This window comes from Salvelinus fontinalis, chromosome 27 (genome assembly GCF_029448725.1).
Source record: "Salvelinus fontinalis isolate EN_2023a chromosome 27, ASM2944872v1, whole genome shotgun sequence".
NCBI lineage: Eukaryota > Metazoa > Chordata > Actinopteri > Salmoniformes > Salmonidae > Salvelinus > Salvelinus fontinalis.
In genome coordinates, this window is record NC_074691.1 from 1088705 (window position 1) to 1114781 (window position 26077).

The 26077-nt window shown below is 42.5% G+C and overlaps 1 pseudogene; it reads left to right on the forward strand.

Annotated features, from left to right (window-relative positions):
- LOC129825616 (E3 ubiquitin-protein ligase RNF8-like) overlaps positions 1–24252 on the forward strand; it is a 38782-nt pseudogene extending 14530 nt beyond the window's left edge.
- Positions 24253–26077: the final 1825 nt, after the last annotated feature.

Consider the following 26077-nt stretch of genomic DNA (forward strand, 5'->3'; position numbering starts at 1 on the left):
TAGTGTGAGGTCTGACACCGAACCCCGGGCCCAGTTCGAATTTTTGGGAAACCCATTCTTTAATCCTAGCTATTTTCCGTGAAATAATCACTGATTTGCCGAGGTTTGATGGGAACAAGCAAAGAGATAGAAACAATGCTCTGACATAAAAATAAAATACATTTTTTATTGGTACTTCTCTATTCCCACTAGCACTGACTTTGCTGATAAATACTTTGTTGAGGGAAAATGTGCATGATACTATTAAAGTATTGTTGTCTCATCTAGCTATTTTAAGATTAATGCACTAATTGTAAGTTGCTCTTGATAAGAGCGTCTGCTAAATTACTTAAATGTAAAATTTAAAACATACCCAGTTCACAGCTCAGTGATAACCTCAAGAAAGAAGAAAAGCAATTATGCATTTCAAAAATATTTCTCACGCAGGCCAATAAATAGAATGCATGTATTGTACTGTACACTCAAATACCAGGAATTATGGCAATCTTGGTAAAGACAGCATTTATGGTGAAATTGTATTTTCTTAACATGAAGTTATAAAGATAAAGTGAGAAACATACCGCATTATTGTAATCAGGAGCAGGAGTGTCAAGTGTGATATATCAGAAACTTGATTGATGTACTTGCTCTCATCAAATTGATGGTTAATGTTGTTACAATTAGCATAAGATCATTTGGGATGTATTGAGATGGACATGTCTTGTGTGGTTTCTTTGCAACAGCTTTACATATTATAATCAAGATTTAAATTCATATATTTCAGACATTCTATGTAAATGTCTGTTCAGACCTTTTTTATTATACCTCAGTGGTTCAGATATGAACAAGAAATATGGACATAAAGAAAAAGTCTAAGAGTGAGGCATTGTGGGAAATGAATGGGGTAGCCTAGTCCATAGCTAACGGAGTAGCCTCCTATGTGTACAAATGACTAACACTAGTCGCAGTTCTCACAAACCGAATGTTGGTTAGCTAACTTTAGTGGTGCTAGTTCAAGACATAAGCCACCTTGTTTAACTAGCTAACATCACAATAAAATCACATCTCTTCTCTATGATAGAAAAATCTATGGAATCTTACTCTGCTGTCTGCATATGTTTCTTGTTAATCAATCAATCAATCAATTTTATTTTATATAGCCCTTCGTACATCAGATAATATCTCGAAGTGCTGTACAGAAACCCAGCCTAAAACCCCAAACAGCTAGAATGCAGGTGTAGAAGCACGGTGGCTAGGAAAAACTCCCTAGAAAGGCCAAAACCTAGGAAGAAACCTAGAGAGGAACCAGGCTATGAGGGGTGGCCAGTCCTCTTCTGGCTGTGCCGGGTGGAGATTATAACAGAACTATGCCAAGATGTTCAAAAATGTTCATAAGTGACAAGCATGGTCAAATAATAATCATGAATAATTTTCAGTTGGCTTTTCATAGCTGATCATTAAGAGTTGAAAAACAACAGGTCTGGGACAGGTGGCGGTTCCATAACCGCAGGCAGAACAGCTGAAACTGGAATAGCAGCAAGGCCAGGCGGACTGGGGACAGCAAGGAGTCACCACGGGCGGCAGTCCCGACGCATGGTCCAGGGCCCAGGTCCTCCGAGAGAAAGAAAGAGAGAAGGAGAAAATTAGAGAGAGCCAAGATTTTCAAAATGTTCATAAATGACAAGCATGGTCAAATAATAATCAGGAATAAATCTCAGTTGGCTTTTCATAGCCGATCATTAAGAGTTGAAAACAGCAGGTCTGGGACAGGTAGGGGTTCCATAACCGCAGGCAGAAGAGTTGAAACTGGAATAGCAGCAAGGCCAGGCGGACTGGGGGCAGCAAGGAGTCACCACGGCCGGTAGTCCCGACGTATGGTCCTAGGGCTCAGGTCCTCCGAGAGAAAGAGAGAAGGAGAAAATTAGAGAGAGCCAAGATTTTCAAAATGTTCATAAATGACAAGCATGGTCAAATAATAATCAGGAATAAATCTCAGTTGGCTTTTCATAGCCGATCATTAAGAGTTGAAAACAGCAGGTCTGGGACAGGTAGGGGTTTCGTAACCGCAGGCAGAAACAGTTGAAACTGGAATAGCAGCAAGGCCGGGCGGACTGGGGACAGCAAGGTGTCAGCATGCCCGGTAGTCCTGACGTATGGTCCTAGGGCTCAGGTTCTCAGAGAGAAAGAGAGAACGAGAGAATTAGAGAGAGCATACTTAAATTCACACAGGACACTGGATAAGACAGGAGAAGTATTCCAGGTATAACCAACTGACCCTAGCCCCCCGACACATAAACTACTGCAGCATAAATACTGGAGGCTGAGACAGGAGCGGTCAGGAGACACTGTGGCCCCATCCGAAGAAACCCCCGGACAGGGCCAAACAGGAAGGATATAACCCCACCCACTCTGCCAAAGCACAGCCCCCACACCACTAGGGGATATCCTCAACCACCAACTTACAATCCTGAGACAAGGCCGAGTATAGCCCACAAAGGTCTCCACCACAGCACAACCAGGGGGGGGGCGCCAACCCAGACAGGAAGTTAACGTCAGTAACTCAACCCACTCAAGTGACGCACCCCTCCTAGGGACGGCATGAAAGAGCACCAGCAAGCCAGTGACTCAGCCCCAGTAACAGGGTTAGAGGCAGAGAATCCCAGTGGAGAGAGGGGAACCGGCCCTGGAGAGACAGCAAGGGCGGTTCGTTGCTCCAGAGCCTTTCCGTTCACCTTCACACTCCTGGGCCAGACTACACTCAATCATATGACCTACTGAAGAGATAAGTCTTCAGTAAAGACTTAAAGGTTGAGACTGAGTCTGCGTCTCTCACATGGGTAGGCAGACTGTTCCATAAAAATGGAGATCTATAGGAGAAAGCCCTGCCTCCAGCTGTTTGCTTAGAAATTTTAGGGACAATTAGGAGGCCTGCGTCTTGTGACCGTAGCGTACGTGTAGGTATGTACGGCAGGACCAACTCGGAAAGATAGGTAGGAGCAAGCCCATGTAACGCTTTAAAGGTTAACAGTAAAACCTTGAAATCAGCCCTTGCCTTAACGGGAAGCCAGTGTAGGGAAGCTAGCACTGGAGTAATATGATCAAATTTCTTGGTTCTAGTCAGGATTCTAGCAGCCGTATTTAGCACTAACTGAAGTTTATTTAGTGCTTTATCCGGGTAGCCGGAAAGTAGAGCATTGCAGTAGTCTAACCTAGAAGTAACAAATGCATGGATTAATTTTTCTGCATCATTTTTGGACAGAAAATTTCTGATTTTTGCAATGTTACGTAGATGGAAAAAAGCTGTCCTTGAAACAGTCTTGATATGTTCGTCAAAAGAGAGATCAGGGTCAAGAGTAACGCCGAGGTCCTTCACAGTTTTATTTGAGACGACTTTACAACCATCAAGATGAATTGTCAGATTTAACAGAAGATCTCTTTGTTTCTTGGGACCTAGAACAAGCATCTCTGTTTTGTCCGAGTTTAAAAGTAGAAAGTTTTCAGCCATCCACTTCCTTATGTCTGAAACACAGGCTTCTAGCGAGGGCAATTTTGGGGCTTCACCATGTTTCATTGAAATGTACAGCTGTGTGTCATCCGCATAGCAGTGAAAGTTAACATTATGTTTTCGAATAACATCCCCAAGAGGTAAAATATATAGTGAAAACAATAGTGGTCCTAAAACGGAACCTTGAGGAACACCGAAATGTACAGTTGATTTGTCAGAGGACAGACCATTCACAGAGACAAACTGATATCTTTCCGACAGGTAAGATCTAAACCAGGCCAGAACTTGTCCGTGTAGACCAATTTGGGTTTCCAGTCTCTCCAAAAGAATGTGGTGATCGATGGTGTCAAAGGCAGCACTAAGGTCTAGTAGCACGAGGACAGATGCAGAGCCTCGGTCTGACGCCATTAAAAGGTAATTTACCACCTTCACAAGTGAAGTCTCAGTGCTATGATGGGGTCTAAAACCAGACTGAAGCATTTCGTATACATTGTTTGTCTTCAGAAAGGCAGTGAGTTGCTGCGCAACAGCTTTTTCTAAAATTTTTGAGAGGAATGGAAGATTCGATATAGGCCGATATTTTTTTATATTTTCCTGGGTCAAGGTTTGGCTTTTTCAAGAGAGGCTTTATCACTGCCACTTTTAGTGAGTTTGGTACACATCCGGTGGATAGAGAGCTGTTTATTATGTTCAACATAGGAGGGCCAAGCACAGGAAGCAGCTCCTTCAGCAGTTTAGTAGGAATAGGATCCAGTATGCAGCTTGAAGGTTTAGAGGCCATGATTATTTTCATCATTGTGTCAAGAGATATAGTACTAAAACACTTAAGTGTCTCTCCCGATCCCAGGCCCTCGCAGAGCTGTGCAGATCCAGGACAGCTAAGCCCTGGAGGAATACGCAGATTCAAAGAGGAGTCCGTAATTTGCTTTCTAATGGTCATGATCTTTTCCTCAAAGAAGTTCATGAATTTATTACTGCTGAAGTGAAAGCCATCCTCTCTTGGGGAATGCTGCTTTTTAGTTAGCTTTGCAACAGTATCAAAAAGAAATTTTGGATTGTTCTTATTTTCCTCGATTAAGTTGGAAAAGTAGGATGATCGAGCAGCAGTGAGGGCTCTTCGGTACTGCACGGTACTGTCTTTCCAAGCTAGTCGGAAGACTTCCAGTTTTGTGTGGCGCCATTTCCGTTCCAATTTCCTGGAAGCTTGCTTCAAAGCTCGGGTATTTTCTGTATACCAGGGAGCTAGTTTCTTATGACAAATGTTTTTCGTTTTTAGGGGTGCAACTGCATCTAGGGTATTGCGCAAGGTTAAATTGAGTTCCTCAGTTAAGTGGTTAACTGATTTTTGTCCTCTGACGTCCTTGGGTAGGCAGAAGGAGTCTGGAAGGGCATCAAGGAATTTTTGTGTTGTCTGAGAATTTATAGCACGACTTTTGATGCTCCTTGGTTGGGGTCTGAGCAGATTATTTGTTGCGATTGCAAACGTAATAAAATGGTGGTCCGATAGTCCAGGATTATGTGGAAAAACATTAAGATCTACAACATTTATTCCATGGGACAAAACTAGGTCCAGAGTATGACTGTGGCAGTGAGTAGGTCCAGAGACATGTTGGACAAAACCCACTGAGTCGATGATGGCTCCGAAAGACTTTTGGAGTGGGTCTGTGGACTTCTCCATGTGAATATTAAAATCACCAAAAATTAGAATATGATCTGCTATGACTACAAGGTCTGATAGGAATTCAGGAAACTCAGAGAGGAACGCTGTATATGGCCCAGGAGGCCTGTAAACAGTAGCTATAAAAAGTGATTGAGTAGGCTGCATAGATTTCATGACTAGAAGCTCAAAAGACGAAAACGCCATTTTTTTTTTTGTAAATTGAAATTTGCTATCGTAGATGTTAGCAACACCTCCGCCTTTGCGGGATGCACGGGGGATATGGTCACTAGTGTAACCAGGAGGTGAGGCCTCATTTAACACAGTAAATTCATCAGGCTTAAGCCATGTTTCAGTCAGGCCAATCACATCAAGATTATGATCAGTGATTAGTTCATTGACTATGACTGCCTTTGAAGTGAGGGATCTAACATTAAGTAACCCTATTTTGAGATGTGAGGTATCACGATCTCTTTCAATAATGGCAGGAATGGAGGAGGTCTTTATCCTAATAAGATTGCTAAGGCGAACACCGCCATGTTTAGTTTTGCCCAACCTAGGTCGAGGCACAGACACAGTCTCAATGGGTATGGCTGAGCTGACTACACTGACTGTGCTATTGGCAGACTCCACTAAGCTGGCAGGTTGGCTAACAGCCTGCTGCCTGGCCTGCACCCTATTTCATTGTGGGGCTAAAGGAGTTAGAGCCCTATCTATGTTGGTAGATAAGATGAGAGCACCCCTCCAGGTAGGATGGAGTCCGTCACTCCTTAGCAGGTCAGGCTTGGTCCTGTTTGTGGGTGAGTCCCAGAAAGAGGGCCAATTATCTACAAATTCTATCTTTTGGGAGGGGCAGAAAACAGTTTTCAACCAGCGATTGAGTGCTGAGACTCTGCTGTAGAGCTCGTCACTCCCCCTAACTGGGAGGGGGCCAGAGACAATTACTCGATGCCGACACATCTTTCTAGCTGATTTACACGCTGAAGCTATGTTGCACTTGGTGACCTCTGACTGTTTCATCCTAACATCGTTGGTGCCGACGTGGATAACAATATCTCTATACTCTCTACACTCGCCAGATTTAGCTTTAGCCAGCACCATCTTAAGATTAGCCTTAACGTCGGTAGCCCTGCCCCCTGGTAAACAGTGTATGATCGCTGGGTGATTCGTTTTAAGTCTAATACTGCGGGTAATGGAGTCGCCAATGGCTAGGGTTTTCAATTTGTCAGAGCTAACAGTGGGAGCCTTCGGCGTCTCAGACCCCGTAACGGGAGGAGTAGAGACAAGAGAAGACTCAGACTCAGACTCCGACTCGCTACATAATGGGGAAAACCGGTTGAAAGTTTCTGTCGGCTGAATGAGCGACACCGGTTGAGCATTCCAACAGCATTTCCCTCCAGAAGCCATGAGAAAGTTGTCCGGCTGCGGGGACTGTGCGGGGGGATTTATACTAACGTTACTATCTGTACTTACTGGTGGCACAGACGCTGTTTCTTCCTTTCCTACACTGAAAATACCCTTGCCTAACGATTGCGTCTGAAGCTGGGCTTGCAGCACAGCTATTTTCGCCGTAAGGCGATCGTTCTCCTGTATATTATGAGTACAGCGACTGCAATTAGAAGACATCATGTTAATGTTACTACTTAGCTTCGGCTGTTGAAGGTGTTGACGAACCATGTCCAGATAAAGCGTCCGGAGTGAAAAGGTTGAATGAGGGAAAAAAGTTGCGATGGAAAAACTAAAAATATAAACGGTAATTAAAAACAGAAACAAAACAAAAAACGTAAAGTTGTCAGCTAGCAAAGTAAAGTAAAGTTCGCAGCAAATCGCACAGCAACAAAACGCACAGCAACACGTCTGCAGATTCAACAGGAAGTGACGTCACAGGTTACAATGCTCTGTTGTTTGGCACTTTTTCTTGGCAAAGCTAATATAACAGGAGCTACTATAAATCAGATTCTCTGGCCTAAGCTCCACTCTTGTCTCAGGCTACAATTGGACGTGGCTTGAATGTCACTCACCAGCTCGTGTCCCCAAGCTGCCTCCTAATGATATCCAGACTGCACTGTATGTTAAAGCAACGACACGACGGCCAATGGACATGGGACCTAGTGAAGTGGCCTGCACCGCCTCCAGAACCAAGAAGAGTAAGAGGAAATTGAATTCTGATGAACTGGAGCCTTCGACCTCATTTAAATCGCAGCTCTACGTTCTGCCACAGACAAGTCACAGGGCCAGCTTTGTCCTACAGACAAGCCCCGGGAGAGTCCAGGGTATGGGAGGATGCCGGGCCCAGCATGCGGCAGCATCAGAGGCTATACTCGCCTTCAGAGGGCTTGAAGGCTCCAGTTCATCAGAATTCAATTTCCTCTTACTCTTCTTGGTTCTGGAGGCGGTGCAGGCCACTTCACTAGGTCCCTTCGCTAGGTAGGGTTTGATGTCTTCGAGGCGCTGCCGAATCAGTATGTCCTATCAGGAATCTGTCCAACTTGCAAACGTACGTCTATTGCTGCTGGTGCTTCACTCAACCTCTTGGACAGGTTTTGTGTAGTAAAAGTGAATATCTCTCAATTGTCAAAAATCTGTCCTCCCCTTTGTCTGCACCGATTACGAAAATACTTGACAATTAAAACAATATGGTGAAAGCTTATCATTAGGCTGGCTTTCACCAGGTACATTTTAGATCATACATGGGAATAGATTTCTTAAATTAAAATCACTTGGAGCTGATTTCCTGGTGGTTTTACAGTCTTATGTCCCACAATTATTTACTTTTTTTTGCTTAAACTTGGGGCCCCAAGTAAAACCTGCGGGCCGCCAGTTGGGGAACCCTGCTCTGTGGTACTGTGTGCCTCTCACAGTCTGTTCTTGATTATGTGATTGTGAAGAGACCTTTGGTGGTATGTCTTGTGGGGTATGCATAGGTGTTCGAGCTGTGTGCTAGTAGTTTAAACAGACATCTCAGTGCATTCAGCATGTCAACGAGTTGTGATGAAGTCAATCTTTCCTCCACTTTGAGCCATGCGAGATTTACATGCATATTATTGTTAGCTCTCCGTATACATTTAAGGGCCAGCCGTGCTGCCCTGTTCTGTGCCAATTGTCATTTTTGGAGGTCCCATCTTTGTGGCACCTGACCACACGACTGAACAGTAGTCCAGATGCGACAACTAGGACCTGCCTTGTTGATAGTGTTGTTTAAAACGCAGAGTAGCGCTTTATTATGGATAGACTTCTCCCCATCTTAGTTACTGTTATATCAAAATGTTTTGACCATGAATTTACAATCCAGGCTTACTCCAAGCAGTTCAGTCACCTCAATTTCCCAACATTTTTATTACAAGATTTAGTTGAGGTATAGGTTTTAGTGAATGGTTTGTCCCAAATACAATGCTTTTAGTATTTGAAATATTTAAGACTAACTTATTCCTTGCCACTCATTCTGAAATTAACTGCAGCTCTTTTAAGTGTTGCAGTAATTTAAACTTGCTGTAATAGCGGACATGTAAAGTGTTGAGTCATCCGCATACATACAGTAGACACACTGGCTTTACTCAAAGCCAATGGCATGTCATTAGTAAAGATTGAAAAAAGTAAGGAGCTAAACAGCTGCCCTGGGGAATTCCTCATTCTACCCGGTGTCACGCCCTGGCCTTAGTATTCTTTGTTACCTTTATTATTTTAGTTAGGTCAGGGTGTGACATGGGGAAGGTATGTGTTTTTGTATTGTCTAGGGTGGTTGTATGGTTTAGGGGGTTAAGTAGAGTAGATGGGTTTGTGTTTAGTGTAGGTGTCTAGCTGTGTCTATGGTTGCCTGAATGGTTCTCAATCAGAGACAGATGTCATTAATTGTCTCTGATTGGGAGCCATATTTAAGACAGCCATAGGCGCTAGGTTAATGTGGGTAATTGTCTATGTTGTATGTTTGTAGCTTGTGTGTGCACTTACGTCTATAGCTTCATGATCGTTTGTTGTTTTGTTTCAGTTTGTTAAAGTGTTCGTTGTGTGTTTTTTTCCTTTCTCTAAAATAAAAGAATGTATTTTGCACACGCTGCGCCTTGGTCCACTCTCTCTCAGCAAGATGATCGTGACACCTGGATTATGTTGGAGTGGCTTCCATTAAAGTGTGTTCTGTTAGACAGGTAACCCTTTATCCACATTATAGCAGGGGGTGTAAAGCCATAATACACGTTTTTCCAGCAGCAGACTATGATCGATAATGTCAAAAGCCGCACTGAAGCCTAGCAAAATAGCTCCCACAATCTTTTTCTTCAATTTCTCTCAGCCAATCATCAGTCATTTGTGTAAGTGCTGTGCTTGTTGAATGTCCTTCCCTATAAGCGTGCTGAAAGTCTGTTGTCAATTTGTTTACTGTAAAATAGCATTGCATCTGGTCAAGCACAATTTTTATCCAAAAGTTTACTAAGGGTTGGTAACAGGCTGATTTTGTAGGCTATTTGAGCCAGTAAAGGGCGCTTTAATGTTCTTGGGTAGCGGAATGACCTCTGCTTCCCTCCAGGCCTGAGTGCACACACTTTCCAGTAGGATTAGATTTAAGATGTGGCAAATAGGAGTGGCAATTTCGTCCGCCATTATCCTCAGTAATTTTCCATCTGAGTTGTCAGACCCCGGTGGCTTGTCATTGTTGGTAGAAAAATGTTTCACCTCTTCCACACTTACTTTACAGAATTCAAAATTACAATGCTTGTCTTTTGATAATTTGATCGGTTATACTTGGATGTGTAGTGTCAGCGTTTGTTGCTGGCATGTCATGCCTAAATTTACTAATCTTGCCTATTTTTAAAATCATTCATTGGCATTATCATTGGGTTTTGTAATGAATGAGCCATCTGATTCAATGAATGATGGAGCCGAGTGCCTTTCTGCCCAAAATTTGATTTGTGCTCCAAAGCTTTTTACTATCATTCTTTTATATAATTTGTCTTTGTTTAGTTTAGTTTCTTTTTCTTTTTTCAGTTTAGTCATAAGATTTCTCAATTTTCAGTATGTTTGCCAATCGGTTGTGCAGCCAGACTTATTTGCCATTCCTTTTGCCTCATCCCTCTCAACCATACATTTTGTTTGAATTCCTCATCAATCCACAGGGATTTAACACTTTGGTTTTCGTAGATATGGCTACTATATTGTGATTTGGCTATTGCTCTAAAGCACAGTTCTGCAGTATTTGTAAAGATCTGATAATGCATGTTGATCATTTCATTCATGTACTGTTTGTAACTACCTTGGTAGGTTGACTGATAACCTGAACCAGGTTGCAAGCCCTGTTTACATTCTGAACCTTTTCCATGCGTGGGCAGCTTGATGAAAGCCAGTCAATATTTAAATCACCAAGAAAATATATCTTTCTGTTTATCACAGACTACTAGCAGCTTCCCACAGGAATGGGCTTTAGGTGAGGCAGATGAACCTGTAGCCATATTACTTAACAGTATTTAACATGAGATCCTCTCAAAGCTTTACAGGAATGTGGTTCTGAATATTAACAGCAACACCTCTGTTGGCATTTCTGTTTTTTCTGTAGATGTTCTAACTATATATTGCTACCACTGTATCATCAAAGGTTTAATCTAAGTGAGTTTAAGAGATTGTCACAATATCAATGTTAGAAAATTATTGATTTCATGAAACTTGTTTCTTAAGTTACATGCTGAGCATTCGGAAAGTATTCAGACCCCTTGACTTCTTCCACATTTTGTTACGTTGTAGCCATATTCTAAAATGTATTAATGTATTTTTCCCTTCATCTACACACAATACCCCATGATGACAAAGTGAAAACACGTTTTTAGAAATGTTTGTATTTACAAAAAAATAAAGTACATTATTTACATAAGTATTCAGAGCCTTTGCTATGAGACTCAATTGAGCTCAGGTGAGAAAAGGGTCTGAATACTTATGCAAATGTTATATTTCAGTAAAAAAAAAAAAAAAAATCGAACCTGTTTTTGCTTTGTCATTGTGGGGTTTTGTGTGTAGGTTGATAAAAAAATATTTTGTAAATTTTGGAATAAAGCTGTAACGTAACAAAATGTGGAAAAAGTCAACGGGTTTGAATACTTTACGAATGCACAGTAAGTTAACGTGGGCTATTGTTAGCACTTTTCTGTGTTGCTTGATTATTTCAATTTCTTTACTGGGAAGCTTGGCAGAGGTAGACATGCTCATGTTATTTATGTTAGTGCATTGTGTGAGCTGCATACAGTGGACTTCCTGCTAGGGCACATCGCCTCAGTGCTAACCATATAACTCCGGTTCATAGGCACATGGTTACTGCATACAATAGCTGTAGGATCAGCAGAGGCATTCGGGGCGGTAAAGGGACATTAAGTTACTTACATTTTCTACCAGCGCCCTTGGGATAATGTACATTTGCTGAAGCATTATGACAACTCAGCGACACAATGATAGGGATTAACTGACCTGAGCTGGGTTTGGGTCATTGATAAGTCATTGTCTCAACGCAGCCATAAGGCTGTAAAAGGATGATCCCATCACTATGCAGTAAAATCGTTAATAGACCAATAACAAAGAGTTCCATGTTACCCAGAAATTATTTGATTTTGAGATTACAGCCACGTTGGGTCTTTAATATTTTTAACATATGTTTGGCCAGAAATCAGTCTTTGCTCGTTCCTAATTTTAAAGATTGAAAATGGTTGGAAATGCCTTAATAATCAAATTAAAAAGTAGTCTCATTTGACACCCAATTTGACATGCTCCTATGAACTTCACATTTTAGTGCTCATGGGTCCTAACTAAAGTTGTCTGACTGACTTCCGTACAGGCAGAAAATTGGTGCTGCGGGAGCGGATGAATGACACCCAGCAGTGGGTGGAGGCCCTGGAAGGGGAGCGGCAGCAGGGCGACCCCCACCAGGAGGAGCAGGTGAGGGAGCTGCAGAGCCTGCTGGAGGTCATTTTGCAGGGCGCTGGCAGTGCACCTCCTTGCACTAAGGCGGAGGTACCGTTCCTGCTGCTGGGTTGTTGCCCTCCTACGGCCTCCTCCACGTCTCCTGATGTACTGGCCTGTCTCCTGGTAGCGCCTGCATGCTCTGGACACTACGCTGACAGACACAGCAATACTTTTTGCCACAGTTCGCATTGATGTGCCATCCTGGATGAACTGCACTACCTGAGCCACTTGTGTGGGTTGTAGACTCCGTCTCATGCTACCACTAGAGTGAGAGCACCGCCAGCATTCAAAAGTGACCAAAACATCAGCCAGGAAGCATAGGAACTGAGAAGTGGTCTGTGGTCACCACCTGGAGAATCACTCCTGTTTTGGGGGGTGTCTTGCTAATTGCCTATAATTTCCACCTTTTGTCTATTCCATTTGCACAACAGCATGTGAAATTTATTGTCAATCAGTGTTGCTTCCTAAGTGGACAGTTTGATTTCACAGAAGTGTGATTGACTTGGAGTTACATTGTGTTGTTTAAGTGTTCCCTTTATTTTTTTGAGCAGTGTATATACCATATTCTATTCTACTGTATCTTAGTCTATGCTGCTTTGACATTGCTCGACCATATATTTCTATATTCCTAATTCCTTTACTTAGATTTGTGTGGGTATATGTTGTGAAATTGTTAGATATTACTTGCTATATATTACTACACTGTCGGAGCTAGAAACGCAAGCATTTCGTTACACCCGCAATAACATCTGCTAAAGATGTGTATGTGACCAAAAAAAATTATATATCTGACATTTATTCTCCATCCAGACTGAACAAAAATATAAACACGATAAGTAAACTGTTGGTCGCATGTTTCATGAGCTGAAATAAAAGACGGCCATAAATGTTGTGCACAGATTTGTTTAGATCCCTGTTAGTGAGTATTTCTTTGCCAAGATAATCCATCCATCTGACACGTGTGGCATAGCAAGAAGCTGATTAAACATGATCATTACAAAGGTGCACCTTGTACTGGGGACAATAAAAGACCACTAAATGTACTGTTTTGGCACACAACATAGTGCCACAGATGTCTCAAGTTTTGAAGGCACATGCATGTGACATGCTAACTGTAGGAATGTCCACCAGAGCTGTTGCCAGATAATTTAATGTTAATTTCACTACCATAAGCCGCTTCCCATGTCGTTTGACAATTTGGCAGTACATCCAACTTGCCTAACAAACGCAAACCACGTGTAACCACGCCAGCCCAGAACCTCCACATCCGGCTTCTTCGCCTGCGCATCGTCTGAGACCAGTCACCCGGACAGCTGATGAAACTGAGGGTTTGCACAACCAAATCATTTCTGCACAAACTGTCAGAAACCGTCTCAGGGAAGCTAATCTGCGTGCTCATCGTTCTCACCTTGGTCTTGACCTGACTGCAGTTCGGCGTCATAACCAACTTCACTGGGAAAATGCTCACCTTCGATGGCCACTGGCATGCTGGAGAAGTGTGCTCTTCACGGATGAATCCCGGTTTCAACTGTACCTGTCGTATGGCGTCATGTGGGCGAGGGATGTGGTGATGTCAAGTTGTGAAGGGAGTGCCCCATGGTGGCGGCGGGGTAATGGTGTGGGCAGCTACAGACAACAAAAACAATAAAATGTTATCTATGGCAATTTGCATGCACAGAGATACCGATGAAATCGTGAGGCCCATTGTCTTGCCATTCATCTGCCACCATAACTTCATGTTTCAGCATGATCATGCACTGCCTTATCTCACAACGATCTGTGTACAGTTCCTGGAAGCTGAAAATGTCCCAGTTCTTCCATGGCTTGCATACTCACCAGACATGTCACCCATTGAGCATGTTAGGATGTTCTAGAACGACGTGTACGACGGCGTGTTAACTTCGCAAAGCCATTGAAGAGGAGAGGGACAACATTCCACAAGCCACAATCAACTGCCTGATTTAACACTGTGAAGGAGATGTCACACCAGATAATGACTGGTTTTCTGATCCACGCCCCTTTTTAAAAATATTTTAAGGTACATTACATGGCCAAAAGGATGTGGACACCCCTTCAATATTGTGGATCCTGCTTTTTCAGCCATACCTGTTGCTAACAGGCGTATAAAATTGAGCACACGGCCATGCAATCTGCACAGACAAACGTCAGAAGAGCTCAGTGACTTTCAACGTGGCACCATCATAGGAAGCCACCTTTCCCCCTTTAAGTCAGTTATTCAAGTTTCTTCACCATCTGCCAGTCCTTCGGACGAATCTTGGTTTGGCAGATGCCAGGACAACTCTACCTGCCCCAATGCATAGTGCCAACTGTAAAGTTTGGTGGAGGAGGAATAATGGTCTGGGGCTGTTTTTCATGGTTCGGGCTAAGCCCCTTAGTTCCAGTGAAGGGAAATACAATGACATTCTATGCTTCCAGCTTTGTGGCAACAGTTTGGGGAAGGCCCTTTCCTGTTTCAGCATGACAATGTACCCCTGTACAAAGCGAGGTCCATACAGAAATTGTTTGTTGATCGGTGTTTGAAGAACATGACTGGCCTGAACAGAGCCCTTACCTCAACCCCATCAATTCATCCCAAAGGTATTCAGAACATCGACTGCGAGCCAGGCCTAATCGCGCAACATCAGTGCCCGACGTCACTAATGCTCTTGTGGATGATTGGAAGCAAGTCCCCACAGCAATGTTCCAACATCTAGTGGAAAGCCTTCCCAGAAGAGTGGCGGCTGTTATAGCAGCAAAGTGGGGACCAACTCCATATTAATGCCCATGATTTTGGAATGAGGTGTTCATACCGGCATATGTTTGTTTTAAAGGTGAAAATAACACAGCATGAAGAGGATGGTTTGAAAAAACAGCTGGAGGAGGCTTTGCAAGAGGTAAGCAACAGGAAACATTCCGCTTTTGTATTAACCTGATGTAACCATAATAGTGTAACCAATCTGTTTGCAATCCATATAGCATCGAGGAAATTGCACTCTCGAGACAAGGCTTTGAGGACATCCTCAAGGCCAAAGACAAAGAGCTGGAGGTGACAAAAGTAAGCTAGCCCCAGTGTGACTTCCTCACTCAATTGAATTTCCTAACCCAGTTGAATTACTGACTTCACTTGACATACCTGGATGACAATAAATCGGCGAGGTTTCAAGCCAGTGTTTTGTCTTGCAGGAAGAGAAGGAGAAGGCGAGAGCTCAAAAGGAGGAGGTGGTAACGCAAATGACGGAGGTGCTGGAGAACGAACTTCAATGCATCATTTGTTCTGAGCTCTTCATTAGGGTAAATATTTTGACCAGTCTTACATCATTCCCATTTGATAGCAATAAGTGTCTCGTACTGTTCAGTTTACTTCTCTGTCTGGAATTATAGCTTCTGACTGGAAGATGCTTTACTGTAATCTTAATCTCAATCTGTAATTCCAATTTTATCACAATGAAAGATTACCTTAAATGACCATTGCAGATGTTTTTATCTGAATATCAAAACATTTCTGGGTAACAATTTAGTACCTTACTGTAAAGGTTTACCATTCAAATGGTATTTTTTTTATATAGAAATAGCAAAAAATATATATTTAATACATTTGCTAGGGCTGTCAGAGTGGTCTGAGTGGGGAGGGGAAAACTAGTTGTTATTGGCAGAGAGGTTTGGCGCTCTCTTTATTAGTCTAATTAAACTTATACCACCTGGTGATGTCACCAGGCAAGCCAAAACTCAAAGCATGCAAAACATGTTGATTAGACGATACTGTGTAGATTGTATTTTTTAACCAGCAGCTATCAAGAAATAACACAGATCAAATATTTTTGTGCTTACACAGTGTTCGTTTCGTCTGTTGTACAAGGATACAAAATACAGGTAAAACAGAATTGATTGCTCTGGGCCTTTAATCAGAGTTGTTTGGTTTCGATCCTTTTTCATATCTCCCCTACAGGCAGACGCTTCTGCCTGCACTGCATCAGAGAGTGGCGTAAGCGGAAGGACGAGTGCCCTATCTGCTGGCAGGCCATCCTGTCGCAGAGCCGTTCGCATGTGTGGAGCAGTTCATCCCCGACACGAAGCAGCGTCGCCTGGCGCTCATCACCGAGAGGAAAGGTGAGAGGTATGTTCACCCTGCTCCTAGGTTCGCAGAGGTTGTTGAAATTCATTGCTGGCGATGTGGATGGATATATGGATTTTTAAGTGAATTGCAGGGTCCATATCTACTTGGTGGAAAAATAGAGCTATGGTCCCTGCAATTCCCTATGCACTCGTTTTGATTTCTCTTTTCACTCAGAAACATCCAACCATCTGCCACATCTCCACTCATGAATTCTAGGGTCGTGTTCAGTAGGGAGCAAACGTTTTTAAATGGGGAGCTACCTGTCCAATAACAGATTTTCATTTTCCGTTACAATACATTTTGCTATGGTGTGTCCTACCGAACACGACCCAGGTCAGTGTGGGTCTATGAAGGCTCATGATGTCTTCCACTGTGTCTTTCCACACAGCCCAGCCGGGGGAGCTGATGGTGATCCACGAAGACCGTAACTATAGTAGCAGCAGCAAGTGACCTCTCCATGGATAGCTTCAGCTCCATAATCTCTCTGGAAGAGTGCGACCATTGGGGCTCCAGCGACAATTCCGATGAGTACAATGACGAGGTTTAGCCCATTTGACATTGTTACACGTTACTTTTTTTTTTCATTTGAAATGAAATGTTCAGGCTAAGACAGTCGTAAAGAATGCAGAGAAGGGAAGAAAGTCCGTCCTTGCTAGGAAACCAACGCACTTGATATTGTACGACAAATACCGTTAGTGTTCATATATATTTTTTGTAAAAATGTATTTTTTCTTCATTTATTTTTTCCAATGAAACAGAATATAAAATGTTACTTCATTAATTTGAATAGTCACAAAATGATTCTGCCAAGAAATGGAAACATGGTGGCACCAGGCCAGTTAAACATTTTTGTGAGTTTAACGGTGGTCATTGTTCATTTACCTTTTTTTATATGATGGTGAGGGGCTTATTGGTAAACAAATTACAAAACCATATAATATTGATAGAATATAATCTGCTCTTAAGACCAGACAGGATGACTTTGGTTAAGAGCATTGGACTAGTAACTGAAATGTCGCTAGTTTGAAAACACCAATCCGACTAGGTGAAAAATATGTCTGGGGCCTTGAGCAAGCCCCACTTAACCCTAATTGCTCCTGTAAGTTGCTCTGAATAAGTGTATGATAAATGACGAAATTATTACATGAAGGCAAATGGAATAGTGTGATTCCACCACCATCCCAACAATAATGCAGGAAATATTACTGGTACTCTTCATAGACAAACAGATTCTGTCGTAAATAAAGATGCCATGTATTCAATTTTCCAAGAGCCAAGCTCTTATTCGTATGAAACTGCCGGCACTCAGTGAGCTATATGGGCCAATATCCTACTGTGCTGTATGGGGCAGCAGTTCTGGAAGTTTGATGGCATCCCATTTTAAACTATGTTCTCTATTGACACTCTTTTTTTCAACCATAGATTTTGTGTCCGCTGTCAATTCTACTTTAACTACCAAAGTGAATGATGAAGTTCAATGGTTTGTTAGTTCAACATATGCAGATTTTCCCCACAGTGTTTCATGAAACCTGTTTGGTTCTTCAGACACAATGGGGCGAAAATCCAAACGAACAACATCACCATGCCGTGTAGACTCATGGATGACACTGGAATTTCCCACAGATTATTCTACTACCAGTTCCAGGCAAGACCAGATGCAGCCTGTGATCCCCAAAACTGATTCGTTCCCACCACTAGGTTGATATCCTGCATTTCAGCACCTGCTTCCAGAGCCCTGCTCCTCTCCTGCTCTGCCATGCCAGCCCTTGTCAAGCCAGTCCATTTGAAGCTGAGTACAATGGAAGCGTGTCTGTCATGCTACGTTACATGAGGACGAGTCAGAGCAGTTACAAGTCAGAGCTTCCTCCCGCCTTCCTCCTCCATGAGCCTCTGCCATGATGTGTCATGAAAAGAACGATGTAAGCAACAGTTACCCCCATCCCTCTCTCTCTTGTGCACTCTCTCTACGTTCCGCCTGTCTTTTTCTCTCTTCCCCCTTCCTTCCTCGTTGCACTGAAGCGTTTGGGTCGTTTCCTATTAAGCTACTGAGTAGGGTTACCCATCACATTACATAATTTAACAAAGATCCTCCTAATACACCATATAATGACCTTAGGCCTACAGTGTCATGATAACGTTAAGCACTGCCCCTGCCTCACCCCTTCCCCCACTATATATACTGAACAAAAATATAAATGCAAAAATCAACAATTTCAATGATTTTACTGAGTGTACAGTACAGTCGTGGCCAAAAGTTTTGAGAATGACACAAATATTAATTTTCACAAAGTCTGCTGCCTCAGTTTGTATGATGGCCTTTTGCATATACTCCAGAATGTTATGAAGAGTGATCAGATGAATTGCAATTATGTCACGATCGTCTAAGGTGGAAACAGCGGACCAAAGCTCAGCGTGGGGAGAGTACATACTTCTTTATTTTTAGATGTTGCCAACAAAACAATAAACACCAAAACGAAAAAACATGACGCCAACGTAGTGCTCACAGGCAACTATACATGGACAACTACCCACAAATACAGGTGGGAAAAGGCAACCTAAGTATGGTTCTCAATCAGAGACAACGATAGACAGCTGCCTCTGATTGAGAACCACACCCGGCCAAACACACAGAAATACAAATCAGAGAAAAAGGAACATAGAATGCCCACCCAAATCACACCCTGACCAAACCAAAATAGAGACATAAAAAGCTCTCTAAGGTCAGGGCGTGACAAATTAATTGCAAAGTCCCTCTTTGCCATGCAAATGAACTGAATCCCCAAAAAACATTTCCACTGCATTTCAGCCCTGCCACAAAAGGACCAGCTGACATCATGTCAGTGATTCTCTCGTTAACACAGGTGTGAGTGTTGACGAGGACATGGCTGGACGAGGACATGGCTGACTCTGTCATGCTGATTGAGTTCTAATAACAGACTGGAAGCTTCAAAAGGAGGGTGGTGCTTGGAATCATTGTTCTTCCTCTGTCAACCATGGTTACCTGGAAGGAAACACGTGCCGTCATCATTGCTTTGCACAAAAAGGGCTTCACAGGCAAGGAGATTGTTGCCAGTAAGATTGCACCTAAATCAACCATTTATCGGATCATCAAGAACTTCAAGGAGAGCGGTTCAATTGTTGTGAAGAAGGCTTCAGGGCACCCAAGAAAGTCCAGCAAGCGCCAGGACCGTCTGCTGGATCGGGGCACCACCAGTACAGAGCTTGCTCAGGAATGGCAGCAGGCAGGTGTGAGTGCATCTGCATGCACAGTGAGGCGAAGACTTTTGGAGGATGGCCTGGTGTCAAGAAGGGCAGCAAAGAAGCCATTTCTCTCCAGGAAAAACATCAGGGACAGACTGATATTCTGCAAAAGGTACAGGGATTGGACTGCTGAGGACCGGGGTAAAGTCATTTTCTCTGATGAATCCCCTTTCCGATTGTTTGGGGCATCCGGAAAAAAGCTTGTCCGGAGAAGACAAGGTGAGCGCTACCATCAGTCCTGTGTCATGCCAAAAGTAAAGCATCCTGAGACCATTCATGTGTGGGGTTGCTTCTCAGCCAAGGGAGTGGGCTCACTCACAATTTTTCCTAAGAACACAGCCATGAATAAAGAATTGTACCGACACATCCTCCGAGAGCATCTTCTCCCAACCATTCATGAACAGTTTGGTGACGCCAAAGGCAAAAGCGATATCTAAGTGGCTCGGGGAACAAAACATTGATATTTTGGGTCCATGGCCAGGAAACTCCCCAGACCTTAATCCCATTGAGAACTTGTGGTCAATCCTCAAGAGGCGGGTGGACAATCAAAAACCCACAAATTCTGACAAACTCCAAGCATTGATTATGCAAGAATGAACTGCCATCAGTAAGGATGTGGCCCATAAGTTAATTGACAGCATGCCAGGGCGGATTGCAGAGGTCTTGAAAAAGAAGTGTCAACACTGCAAATATTGACTCTTTGCATCAACTTCATGTAATTGTCAATAAAAGCCTTGGACAATTATGAAATGCTTGTAATTATACTTCAGTATTCCATAGTAACATCTGACAAAAATATCTAAAGGCACGGAAGCAGCAAACTTTGTGAAAAATTAATATTTGTGTCATTCTCAAAACTTTTGGCCACGGCTGGTTTCAAACGACCCCGCTGGTGAAGAAGACAGATGTTGAGGTCCTGGGCTGGCGTAGTTACACCTGGTCGTGAGGCAGGTTGGACATACTGCCAAATTCTCTAAAATGACTTATGGTAGAGAAATAAACGTTCAATTCTCTGCCACATTCCTGCAGGCAGCATGCCAATTGCACACTCCCTCAACTTGAGACATCTGTGAAATTGTGTTGTGACAAAACATTTTAGTTGCCTTTGTCCCCAGAACAAGGTGCACCTTTTGTAATGATCATACTGTTTAATCAGCTTCTTGATATGCCACACCTGTCAGGTGGATGAATTATCTTGAAAAATGAGAAATGCTCACTATCAGGGATGCTAACACATTTGTGCACAAGTTTGAAATAAGCTCTTTTTGCATATGGAACATTTCTGGGATCTTTTATTTCAGGGACCAGCATGTTGCGTTTATTTTTGTTCAGATGAATTTTGCCCTGTATGCTAGCACCTAATATACTAATAGGATTGTGTATATGACGTGTTATTGATGCATACTGTCAAACAAAAAGCTTTAAGCCAAGTAAACATCCTATTCCCACTGTTCTATATCCGCTCGGGTCTGTTAGGAGAGTCAGCATAGTGCTGCTGTGCTAAACTGACAGGCCTCTGTATGCGGCTGTAGAGCCATTGAAGAAACAAGCTTCATTCAATTAAGTGTGGCTGCAGCAGGCAGTCGGGGAGAGGTACACAGGCTCCAGATGAGTGTTACTAACAGAAAATTAGGACCCGGAGCCCCCCTAGTGCTGCAGCTGATAAGACTCACTAGTACAACTCCAGGCATCCGTGGCTATTGTTTTAGGGCTAAGGATGGCTGATCAAGCTAGTTGTGTGTGTGTCTAGACTACAATGTATTATTTATTCTGCAGGATCTGAATGTATACTAGTGTGACCTAAACATCTTATTACAATAGCTCCCCCGTTTTGGCTATTATTCAACTCTTCAGATTAGGCTATACATTCATGGCTCAACATTTATCAGAATTATCAGGTTGTATGTTTGTGTACTAGCACATAATACTGATAAGATGTGTTATATTTTGGTGTGTGTGTGTGATTATTTTATTAAACAAATGAAAAATCCTCGCAGTGGCAAGACATGAATATGAGGTAATTCCAGCATGGTTTTAGAAGAGATAATCTGCTCCATTATTTAGATGCTTTGGGATGGATGATGGATCCTTTCCAAATGCATATTATCCAAAGGCCTCGTTCAGTCTGCCAGCTTGGTCACATGGTCCCCACATTAGGATCATGGCACAGCTACACTGCATCTACAGTTCCGTGTGGACAGTATGTGCTGTGAATAGCATGCAGGCAGAGTTACTATGTCCACCCCACTCTGCAGTAACACTGTTCACACCCTGTCCCTTTTTCCTTCCCCAGTTGCCATGGTAAGGCAGCCTCTGAGTAAGACATTGATAAGATGTATTAAAGTCATACATTATGGCTTGGTGTGATGTAATCAAATAATTGTATATTATGAGCACTAGACCTACATTGGATAGTAATTTATCCAAACGAGTGCTTTGAGGGTAATTTGTAAAAGATGGCCAAGTAATTGTAATTACACGTTTATAGTCTTGTTGTGAGACAGGCCGTGACATCACTGTGGAGGTTTCCTGCAGGGATGTCCTTGAGCTGCCAGCGATGCTTCATCTGATCATAAATTAGGAAAAGGGTTTATGATATGAGAATCAGCTCTACTGGCTGAAATTGTGCTATTAGGCTTTAATACTTACTGACAGTGTCGACCCGTCATTCAGGGCAGGTGGGGCAGAACTTATATATATCAGCAAAAGAATAAACATCCTCTCACTGTCAACTGTTTATTTTCAGCAAACTTAACATGTGTAAATATTTGTATGAACATAAGATTCAACAACTAAGACATAAATTGATAAAGTTCCACAGACATGTGACTAACAGAAATGGAATAATGTGTCCCTGAACAAAGGGTGGGGTTCAAAATCAAAAGTAACAGTCAGTATCTGGTGTGGCCACCAGCTGCATTAAGTACTGAAGTGCATCTCCTCCTCATGAACTGCACCATATTTGCCAGTTCTTGCTGTGAGATGTTACCCCAATCTTCCACCAAGGCACCTGCAAGTTTCTGGACATTTCTGGGGGGGGATGGCCCTAGCCCTCACCCTCCGATCCAACAGGTCCCAGACGTGGTCGATGGGATTGAGATCCGGGCTCTTCGCTGGCCATGGCGAACACTGACTTTTATATATAAACTCAGCAAAAAAAGGAATGTCCCTTATTCAGGACCCTGTCTTTCAAAGATATACAAATATTTACACGTTAAGTTTGCTGAAAATAAACGCAGTTGACAGTGAGAGGACATTTCATTATGCTTTTTTGCAGACGTTTACTGACACCGGCCATATTTAACGGGTGTTGTACACACGTCACGTTAGCTAACGAGCAAGCCAGGTAACGTTTGCTAGTTAAACAACAATGAACAGTGCCAACAATGCCACAGTGCTGGGAGCTAACCAAACATGTTTAATATTAGCTAGCTAACATTAGGCTCTAACTAACGGCTCTGGGAAACGAATAACGTCAGCTACGGAGCCAGCCAGCTAACTTTAGCTAGCTAACAGTACACTTTAGCTTGAAATTAAACCACTTTCTATCATATTTAGAAAACGTATAATATCTGAAAATGTAGCTAGCTATCTTACCTGTATACGTCATGCATGATGAACTCCCTGTCAGGAATGCCATGCCACGGTTGCCCTTAATTTGAAGATGTAATCCAGAGACAGGTGGTTTTCTCCATCTCTTTAGCTATCATTCTCTAATTCCACTGATTTCAAAACTTGATCCTCCAGAAAGTGGAGAGCAACAATTACTCCGCTCCACTACACAATAAATATTAAAAAAGCCGCGTTTGACAGGATTACCAACACAGACTGACGATTTTAAATAGACAGAAGCCTTCTATGGCAGACCAATCCGAATTCCTCTCTCAGCATGTCCAGCTCACTATCTCAGCCAATCATGGCTATTGGGAAGGTAGCTCTCTTTTTCTGTGGCTTAACCAACAAGGCTTGTGTAATTTAACAATTTTATTGTTTTTTACAGATGGCATACAAGTTTATTATTAAAAATATGTTTTATGTTCAGTGAAACCGTGACTTGAAACATACGCCTAGTTTCCTGAATCGGGTCACATTTGTGGAATTTCTTTACTTCTTAATGCGTTTGAGCCAATCCGTTGTGTGACAAGGTAGGGTTGGTATACAGAAGATAGCCCTATTTGGTAAAAGACCAAGTCCATATTATGGCAAGAACAGCTCAAATAAGCAAAGAGAAATGACACTCCATTACTTCAAGACATGGTAAGTCAATCCGGAAAATTTCAGAAACGTTTAAAGTTTCTTTAAGTGCAGTCGCAAAAACCATCAAGTGGTATAATGAAACTTGCTCTTATGAGGACCGCCACAGGAAAGGAAGACCCAGAGTTACCTTTGCTGCAGAGGATAGGTTTATTAAAGTTAACCACCTCAGATTGCAGCCCAAGTAACAGACACATCTCAACATCAACTGTTCAGAGGGGACTGCGTGAATCAGGCCTTCATGGTCGAATTGCTGCAAAGAAACCACTACTAAAGGACGCCAATAAGAAGAAGAGACTTGCTTGGGCCAAGAAACATGAGCAATGGAAATCTGTCCTTTGGTCTGATGAGTCCAACCGCTGTGTCTTTGTGAGAAGCGGTTGGTGAACGGATGATCTCCACATGCCAAATCAAATTTTATTGGTCAATACACATGGTTAGTAGATGTTATGCGAGTGTAGTAAAATGCTTGTGCTTCTAGTTCCGACAGTGGAAAAACAAAAATACTGCATAATTTCATAAGGACTCTTAGCGAGGTGACCATCTATGTCGGCGCCATCATGCTAACCGTGAAGCATGGAGGAGGAGGTGTGATGGGGGGGGGGGGGGGTGCTTTGCTGGTGACACTGTCTGTGATTTATTTCGAATTCAAGGCACACTTAACCAGCATGGCTACCACAGCAATCTGCAGCAATACGCCATCCCATCTGGTTTGTGCTTATTTGTTTTCCAACAGGGTAATGACCCAAAACACACCTCCAGGCTGTGTAAGGGCTATTTGACTAAGAAGGATGGTGCTGCATCATATGACCTGGCCTCCACAATCAACCAACCTCAACCAAATTGAGATGGTTTGGGATGGGTTGGACTGCAGAGTGAAGATAAAGCAGCCAACAAGTGCTCAGCATATGTGGGAACTCCTTCAAGACTGTTGTAAAAACATTCCAAGTGATGCTGGTTGAGAGATTGCCAAGAGTGGGCAAAGCTGCCAAGGCAAAGGGTGGCTACTTTGAAGAACCTCAAATATAAAATATATTTTGATTTGTTTAATACCTTTTTTTTGGTTACTACATGTTTCATGTGTTATTCCTAGTTTTGATGTCTTCACTTATTCTACAATATAGAAAAGAGTAAAAATAATGAAAAACCCTTGAATGAGTAGGTGTGTCCAAACTTTTCACTGCTACTGTATATAAAGTGTAATATTGTGATGCAAACTCAAAATTGAATACATTTCAACTCTATCTGACATAGTAATTTGAGAAACAGAAGCTCCTCAACTGGCAGCTTCATTAAAATAGTTCCTGCAAAACACCAGTCTCAACATCAACAGTGAAGAGGCAACTCAGGGATGCTCGCCTTCTAGGCAGAGTTCCTCTGTCCGGTGTCTGTTCTTTTGCCCATCTTAATCTTTTTTTTTATTAGCCAGTCTGAGAGATGGCTTTTTCTTTGCAACTCTGCCTAGAAGGCCAGCATCCCGGCGTCGCCTCTTCACGGTTGACGTTGAGACTGGTGTTTTGTGGGTACTATTTAATGATGCTGTAAGTTGTGGACTTGGGGGTCTGTTTCTCAAACTAGACACTAATGTACTTGTCCTCTTGCTCAGTTGTGCACTGGGGCCTCCCACTCTTTCTATTCTGGTTAGAGCCAGTTTGTGCTGTTCTGTGAAGGGAGCAGTAAACAGCGTTGTACGAGATCTTCAGTTTCTGAAGAAAGGTCTTTGTTTCTGGCCATTTTGAGCCTGTAATCAAACCCACAAATGCTGATGCCCCAGATATCAACTAGTCTAAAGAAGGCCAGTTTCTTTAATCAGAACAACAGTTTTCAGCTGTGCTAACATAATGGCAAAAGGGTTTATTAATTATTCATTTGCCTTTTAAAATTATAAACTTGGATTAGCTAACACAACGTGCGATTGGAACACAGGAGTGATGGTTGCTGATAATGGGCCTCTGTACACCTATGTAGATATTCCATAAAACATCTACTGTTTCCAGCTACAATAATCATTTACAACATTAACAAATGTCTAAAGGACAAAAAATGAGCTTTTCTTTCAAAAACAAGGACATTTCTAAGTGACCCCAAACTTTTGAACGGTGGTGTACATCAAACACATGGTTTCCAGGTATTTTGATGCTATTCCATGTGCTCCGTTCTTGCCATTTTTATGAGCAGTTGTTCCCTCAGAACCCTCTTGATCCACAGATATACATTTTAAATAAGCTAATGATCCAGCAGTTACCCCAGTTCTTGGGAAAACACATTTTCTAAAAACATGTCATGAACTAAAAAAGTGTCAACTGTAGACACTTTTTTGGCCTCATAGTTTGTTTGCCTAAGCATGACCATCATCCACATACCACATTTTTAC